The sequence below is a fragment of the Hipposideros armiger genome, unplaced genomic scaffold, assembly GCF_001890085.2.
Source record: "Hipposideros armiger isolate ML-2016 unplaced genomic scaffold, ASM189008v1 scaffold_180, whole genome shotgun sequence".
NCBI classification, from domain to species: Eukaryota; Metazoa; Chordata; class Mammalia; order Chiroptera; family Hipposideridae; genus Hipposideros; species Hipposideros armiger.
Window position 1 is genome coordinate 1,745,225 of NW_017731530.1, and position 8,839 is coordinate 1,754,063.

Consider the following 8,839-nt stretch of genomic DNA (forward strand, 5'->3'; position numbering starts at 1 on the left):
AATGAGAATTCAAGATATACTTAAATCCTTTGTATTTAGGAGAACAAAATAAGCTCAGTCCCTCATATGAACTATTGTAGTTAGTAAAAGTATGCCCTTTCTTGGCGCTTCCCTTTTCTTTAGAAGCATTAAGTTAATTCAAAACGTAGGTCGTGGGACTTTAATTCTGTATGTCTGTAATAATAAGGACTTAATTTTAAAACCCCTAAAGACTTCGCAAAGTGAAATAAGTTTTAAGATGCAATAAAATTTCCCATTTCTGGGTTTTGAAAGATCTGTAATTTAACCTAACTTCATATTTGTCCTGCTCTGGACAGTTTGTAACATCTTTTTTTTTCCCCCTCGGGCTTTTAAAGGGCCAACTTGTTTTTTTTAAACAATTTTTTTTAAAGAACAACGATTTTTTAAACAAATAATGCTGAACGTATATACAGTTTGTAATTTCAACTCGCCTTTTTGTCAGGATTAACAAAAAACGAGTTTGGTGTAAATAGAGCAAATCTCTTGTGGAGTAAAACTCATGATGCACATTACTCTTAAATCTCTGGTATAAAATAGACGACGAATTATTTTTCTTCTCCCTCGCTCAATTCAACCTCCACAACTGTTGGCTGCCCTATTATCTCTAACCTCTCTCTAAGCTTTCAGTAGAGCGATTCAGGGAGTAGCTTCGCCACTGCTAACATTTTACCAAAGCTCCGGGTTCCTCCAAGGCAACCTTAAGTGTGGGAACCTGAGCCGGCAGTGCCCAGAGCCATCACGCGCTCGCCGCCGGGTGGGGTCCGACAGCCTCAGGGTCAAAAACAACTCCGTAACAGCCTTGCAGAAGAGGCCCTTTTAAAAGCTTGAGAAACGGATTCAACAGGGAGGAGTTGTTTTGCATTTGTTTAACAAAAAAATAAAAAGGCTTTGCAAACTTTCTGGAGCTGTTGGTACACCGCAGGCCTCCTAGCTCCGTGGCGCCCGAGGCCAGTAGTATAGCCTAAAAAGTAAGCGCAAACTGGATTTCTGAAGCCGAAGCCTAGCCGAGGGCGGGCGCGGGCCTAAGAGAGCGAAAAGGACTGGAGGGCTAGGATGGGGCGGGCGGGGGACCGGCGCAGATGTTGCAGGAGAATGCGACCGGAGCGCTGCGAGGCTAGGGCGTCTGAAGTCCACATCAGCAGCCTCCGTGGACGCAGGGCCCCGCTCTAGGTCCAGGCTCTCGGTGATCCGAAGCCGGAGCCACCTATGGCTCCTCCAAGCCGACCTTGAGGCCTCGGAAACTTGGAGGCACTGAGGCCCAGGGATTGAGTCGCCGGGGTCCTCAGGCCTACTCGGGACCCTGCGGCAGAGGAAGGAGGAGCGGCTTGTCCGCTGCAGCCCGAGTCCGCCAGGGACTAACGCGGTTTCCAGAAGCGAAGCCTGCCTTGTGGACGGGTTCTTGTCCATTTGTACTCCCTGCTGCTCAACTGATTTAGAATGGACTACTGGAGCCTGCAGGACGCTCTCAGGATCACACAGCCCCAAAGCCTCCTTTATGCCTCCACCACTTCTTTACCCGGGGCAGCAAGGGGCGCAGACCCGGAAACGCGCGGACGCCCGAGGACTTGCGTCCATATAGACTACAAGCTGGAAAATCGGGCTTCACAGACACGATGTCAGATAGAACGTGTCCCTTAGAAATAATCCGGGTGTACAGTGGGCGCTGAGGGGCGGCACGAAGGCGCTGTTCCCCTCAGTCAAGGTCCAGGCTGGACTTTGGGAACCAGAGCGATGGAATTGAACCGCTGCTCGCCGCCTCAGGCTGGCGTTGAATTGGGCTCAGGCTCCGGGACCAGCGGGACCAGCTGCCCTCGACCCCGCGAAGAAGCGGGTCACAGACCTCACCGCACCCCGACCGTCGCTACTGAAAAGGGGGGAGCCGAACCTCTCCCGAGCGCGGGAGGGAAGAAAGGCCAGAGTTGGCAGGCAGGTGGAGTCTCTGCCTTTGGAGAGGTGGCAAACAAGTTTTCTCAAAAACGTGGCACGTGCGTGCAGGGGCTGAGCCAGGGTCTTGCACTTTGGCAGTCAAGAGAGCAAAGCAAGCAGGACAGGGCGCGAATTGGCAGGAGAAAAGCTCGGAGCGCGCGCGCGTGCACGTGTCTGTATGTACATGTGTATGTGTGGATGCGCGTGTGTGCACCTGCGCGCATGTAAACGTGGGTGGGGGTGTTGTACTGGACAGCGTGTGCTTCCGGTCACTTGAGAGAAAAGGTCTTTTCCCAGTATGAGCTACGTTAAAGAAACGATTAAAACGGAATTATTAAACTGTCAGGCCTCTGGCAAGACTAGCCGAGCTCCATTTCAAATAAAAGTCGCTCAGGGAAGAACATTATCAGAGTGGGTTTGTCTCAGGGACGGGGGTTGGGGGTGAAGGCTGAAGAGCCTTGCGTGTCCTGGTCTGGGAGAATGGTACTGAATGGAATTCGTGTCCAGCCAGATAGCAAATCTAACTGGGGCAGAGTGGGAGGGGGGCGAGTTTTTAAAAAGCATATCCGGTTCCTCTTATTTTTCTTGGTGCAGTTTTAAATTGGACAGTTTTGAAAGATTCTTTTATAAAGTGCATTCTCTGTCAGCTCCCGCTGTGCTTTCTAGCCTACAGACTATTTACACTGTATACATACATACGTTTAGAGGGAACTTGCTATTCCATCTTACTTGACATAAGCTATTTGTATTTTATTTAGAAGCAATTGTTTATTTCTAAATTTAAACATCATATGCGTCAGGATTTTATTCTCTAGAGAGACTTTTTGTCTTTTATATTTGACAATCTCTGTAAGAGTGTCTAGCCCTTACGTTTGATTTCACAGACTGAGGACCTGACACAAGGAGGTAAGCCCTAGCATAGGGGAGTCTCTCTGTTCTTGGCCCATGAACTCGAGGCACATCGGGTTATCACAGAATTCCCACACAGGCATGATCGGGGACTTCCTTCTCACGCATAAAAAAGACGTTTATTATTAGCTTAATAATTAGCCCGGTGAGAAATACAGAAATAGAAGGGAGAGTAGGGGTGAGCAAGGACCCAATCCAAGCACTAAGAGGGGTACTTACTTATTTGGCAGTGTTACTTTGCAATTTAATCTGGGAAAGAGCCTATCCTAATTCGGGTCAGTGGACTTCCGAAGCCGCCCTGAGTCACAGGGCACCCGCCGGCTGGTGCTCCTTCTCTCCCCACTTCTGCTACCCTTTCTCACTCTCTTTCTTGCACATAACCCTTCTCGCTTCTCCCTCTGATCTGGGTTAATAAAAATAATATAACCTGTATAAATTTACAAAGGCTATGGGAGTAAATAGGGAGGCCAAGGGATGGACGGCTGCGCTTTCGCGGGCCTCCTCCCTGCCAGATTTCAGGCTGCAGCTGCAAACACAGGCCCGTGGAGAAAGCTATCCAGAATCTCAGTTCCTCTCTGCTCACTTTTGCTGCGGATTTGCACGCACAGAGAGCACCTCCCCAACGTGCTGGCGACTGTTTACTCTCCTTCTCTTCGAACGCCCAGTCTCTTCCTGATTCCTATCAGCAGCGACCAAGTCCTGCTACAAAAGAACTCTCGCGGCCCACGGTTGAGCCCTTCACGGTTCCCAAGAGCCCCAACTCAGTTCCGGTCTGGAAAGATTCTCTAATAGTGTTGGTTTTTCAATTAATGTTCATTTCTTACTGGGGCTTAGGGAAGGTGCGAGGTTTGGGGAGAGCCAAAGGAGAGTGTACTCTAAGGGTAAGCTTCCCTTCGTATCTCTTTTCCTCCCACCTTCCAAGTTCTCCAGGTTGGGGAAGAGAAAGGAAGGGAGAAAAGGGATCTTTGATCTAGTGGAGCAGCAGTGAAGTAAAGAACCAGGGATGTTTCCAGAAGAAAACTCACTCAGCTGAGCGAATGAGCTTCCCCACTCGTCCAATTTCCAGCAGTATTTGCTCTGCCTCCAGACAATACTACCATTATTTTTCACCCTGTGCGTGAAAACCCACCGCCTTCACTTTCTCATTCATTGACCCATACTCCTCCCACACCCCTACAGTTAGGAGTTAATAACCAAAATGTCCAAGGAGGCAACACTTGTCTCAATCACTAATACCTGACCCAACTATAAGATGTCTTAAAGGACATAATGAAATTAACACCAGATGTAAAAGAATACCCAAAGATGAGTAGGTGGACATTGCTGATAATAATATTGCAACAGGTAGATTTGAACATAACTCAAACTGAGACAATGAATCGGGAAATTAAATAATATTCTCCAAACAGTTAATGAGCATTTTAAAAGTTTATGCTACATAATATGATGTTTAAAATATGCAGCTTCATATTCTTTGAATTAAATATTTAATGCCATTTTCCCCTATAAACAAATGTTATCTTGAGTCTGCAGGTTTAATGAAATGAATTGAAAATAGAACTAAGTGCCCTATTTAGACTCCGTTTAAGAATCACTAGGTATGGTGTTTAGGTTTTTATAAAAATCATTACACCCTCTAATTGGCTGTAAATTGGGACTTGTTCTCGTATTTCACATCTGTAGATACCAACAGTTCTTAAACAGTGGAAATTCTGTGCACATTTATATAATCTGCTGAAAGTATAAACAATGAAGAATGTGGCTGGAATTTATTCATATTTTTGTACTGACAGATGAGGCATTTCAGTTTCAACTGAATGAAAGGACTTTTAACAGATTAATTTAAAGCTAGCACTGGAACTGCACAAAAAGAAGTGAGCTATTGAAAAATAGTATTAGCATTGGGAATGAACTCTGAATTTAAACGTGGGCAAAAAAAGTTGACAACAAACTATGACTTTTCTATATGACATTTGGTTTTGTTTTGTTTTCACTTTTGTGAAAACTCTCCCATCCTTTAAGAAGTGTATCATAAACAATTAAGATACTAGATTAAAAAATGGAAGAGCTTGGGGGTTTCCCTCCTTTTCTAGATAAAAATATAAACTTTGTCTCAAATAATAATCTTACTGTAATATACTTCCAACCTGTATTTTCAGGAAGAATCAAACAAGAATCTTTGAACAAAAGACTAAAGAACAGTAATGAGGAACTCTACCAGAACATTTAGACATTTTGCTTGTAAAGAATTCTTAGCATATACAAACTGTATTTCTGAATTACTGCATTTCCAAATTCAGTCTCATGAAGAAAGGGGGAGGGAAAAAAGTTATCTCAATCTATGCATAATTGGTGATGTAAATTTAGAATAACTAGCATTTCTAGAAAGACTTGTGCTTTTTTAATGTTAACCTTTAGTCTTTGGTGCAGGTTCCTTCTCAAATTACATAAAATGTACTTTAAGAAGCACTCACTACCTGCTACAGATGTCCAAGAAAAACTGAATTATGGAAGTCGGAAACATATGGCAGTTGCCTATTGCACAAGGAAGGTACATATGAAAGTTATAAATTTCTTTAAGTCAGCATTGTAAACGCATTTTATAGGGTTCACAGTATGTATTACAACTGTAGGTTTAATTTTTGAAATATACATTTTTTAGGAGATATTTGTGGTTTGGGATTCTAAGAGAAAGAGCTCATCCTTATGTGTTAGAAATAAAGACAAATACAACAGCAAATAAAAATAAATATGTGGAGAGGCAAATATTTCTTTTAATTTCCCAGCTGGTTGCACTGAAAAGGACATCAGACCATCTATTGGCAAAAGATTACTCACAACACAGGAGTTGCCCGTCAGCAGAGAGTGCTGCATTTATTGAGTTTCTGCTCTGAAGAAGTAGAGAGATGTCAACCTGAGCAAAGCCAGTTAGGGGCTGATATAAAAACCACCACACTAAGAATTGGACCACAAATGTCAAAACCTCACCAATTCAATTTACTCGAGAAAAATTTCACACTACTTTCTGATCTTTTTCCCATTAAAATATTAGATTTAATTTTATTTCATTTAACGTCCTTGAAACCACATGCTTTGATTGCAATCGTAATTTAATATTATATATTGAGTATTATCAATGGATACTAAGTACTATCAAATACCAGGGTATCTTCCCTTAAAACCTTCAAAGTTATTTAGAAATAATCCCTCCAATTCTCTACCTGAAGCCCCCTGTGGTATCTTTAAATTTAATTTTAATTTGTGGACTTTAAGAGTCACAGCTGTCTTGTTCCAGTTTATTTGGAGAAATGTTAGAAGCAAGTTATGTGAATGGTCTTGGTCAAAAAGGAGTTTAAGCAAATATATAATCGTTTAAATACCCTAAGCGTGGGGCAGGTGCCTACAGGTAAGGTCGCTGTGGGTTCACGTCAAGAAAACCATCCTCAGGTTTCCATTATGGAAACTTGAGAGGCTGATCTCAGCTTTGTTGTGCTAGAATAAAATTTACTTGGCGGGGGGGAGGGGTAGTAATGCAAAATAATAGCAGACGCGCTCTTCCCAAGCAGACGTTTTATTTGGTTGTTTTGAGTTCCACTTTGTGATCAATTGGTGAGTGGTCACCAGTATGGATTTTCTCTTCTCCAGTTTCTGCCTTAGTAGTCCTGGCCAAGCTTTTGACCACTGGGTCTATGTGGGGCTGTAAGAACTTGAGCTTTCATTATTGGGGGCTTCCAGATAGGTGGTGGAGAGGAATCCCTGAGGCAAGAAAAGACTACTAGATTCTTTTCTATTTATTCACAAAAATTTGTGAACAAGGAAAAGTGCCAGGGAAATTTCCAATTTCCTTCTTTTCTATGTTTTATGTCGTTTGCGGATCTCCCACCCCCACCTGCCCATACCGTTCTGCGCCCCCCCTTCGCCCCCGTTAACATTTATAATTAGAGCTTTTCAAGGGGTACCTCCAAAATTGCATTTATTATTCATTATTATTTAATAACAAAAAGAGCAATAACAGTAAAAATAAATAAATAAATCTGTCCAGTTTCCAGGGGCACCCTAGAATCCTTGGGGTGGATCCGGCTGGTAAGACATTCAGGAATTCTCGTTCTCGATGTGGTTCCAGGACTAAAATTAAAATTCAGTTTGGATTTCTGTAGATCGTTTTGCTTTGGTCAATATCTTCGTTTTCTTTCATTTTGTTTCTGTTCCCTTCTGGGTTTTGTGCCTTTTCTTTTTTTCATTGCCGAAGACAATCTGATTTACAGTTTGACTGAGAGTTGCATTTCTGTTTAGAAGGTGAAACGTCCAAGTCAGTTAGCCAAATTATTCCCCGACGGCTTCAATATTGCGCCAGAATCCCAGAGTCAGTTATTTTTACGTCTGACTGTATTTCAAATGTGCAGGGTGATAAATAAAACCCGCCTCAAGCTGCAAACTATCTTAGTGTGATGAGGAACAATTGACAAAAATTAACCTAGCCAAAGCGCTGGGGTTTTCGCGAGCGGCTGGAGCATAAATCAGGGTTGCGGCGGCTTCGGGAAGCAGTGCGCTTGGAGCCCGGCGGCCACGGCAGTGGCGACTTGCAGCAGCAGCTGGGCTCGCCTGGCCCGAGTGAGTGGGGCTCGGTCGTGAAGATCCGAGCAGAGATCCGACTAGGTCCCGGGTTCAGAGTCATCCAAGGAAGGGTCATGTAGGGGGAGAAAGACATGGCTATGCCTAAGCGACCCCCTAATTCATCATCGATAATTATCCTGTGGGGTGTGCAACTGAAATCAAAGAGAACTAAAGAAGCAAACTTGGAGTGGAGGGTGTTGAGCAAGGAGTAACAACCCCCGATTCTCTCTGGATACCAGAAGTTTCTCAAATTGCTCAAGTCACTTGAAAGGGAGATTCGTCTCAGCCATTAACAATTAAACCGTTTTTACGGGAAATCTAGGAAGGCGCCCTGGGAAGCTCTGAGGCGGCGCTGTTGCTGCTTGGAGTTGGAGCCTGCCTGCGTCTTCACTTCCTAGTGCACACGCCCCAAATCGGAACCCGACTCCTGCCGAGCCCGCATTCCCTTTCCCAGGAGCGACTGTCTTGTGTGGCGTCCGCGGGATGTAAGGGTCAGGCAGGGCGGAGGAGGGGCGTCTCAACCGGTCGCCGGCGGCCTTTGCCACTTGGTAAAATGACGAAATCAAAGAACCCGCGCCGCAGGCGGCAGCGGCGGTGGCGCGCGACAACCGGCGATCGGACTCGCGCTCAGCTGCCACCGGGAATAGGGGCCGCGGAGTCGCGGGTTCTTGTTGATAAGTGCAAAGAACGGCCCTCTCGGTGCTAAGTGCACAGTAAGTGCGAAGAATAAATACATCACCTCCTGCGGCGTCTGTCTTGAAAAGCCCTCTCAGCCCCCTACGGTTCAGGGCTCGCAGAGAGTTATTGATTAGTGTGGGCGCCCGCGCCGCGCCTGCGGCTCCCCTCAGCCGCAGAGAAGGTCGCGCAGCCCAGCCACCCAGCGCCACTGGCACCATAGGGTGCTGGCTCCTGGGAGGAGAACTAATAATAAGAATCATCAAAACCCTCAGAAACATCTCAGACCGGTAAGACCGCAACCGCTGAGCAAACGGTGTCCGAGGCCTCGCCCCACCCGGCCGTGACAGCCCTGGGGGCGACCATGACCTCAGACACAGCGTGCGCGACGTGTGTGCAAGTGTGCGTGCGCGCGCGTGCGTGCGTGTGAGTGAGTGTGTGCGCGCGCGCGTAGTTGTGTGGATGCGCCTCAGGCTGTCAATCTCAGTTACCGCCTGAGAGCCGGGAGGGAATGGAATGAGAGAGAGAAGGCTATTATTGTCTTCTGTATATTTGAATTAAGAATTTCTTTTTAAAATAGGTTAAAGAGCAAAGTGAGTGAAAACCTAAGGCCCCAGGCGGGGAGCTCCAGTTCCCGGGGAAAGGGGGACGCGGGCCCCGCTTTTCTGCTAGCGGCCCCGGGGAGTTGGGCGTC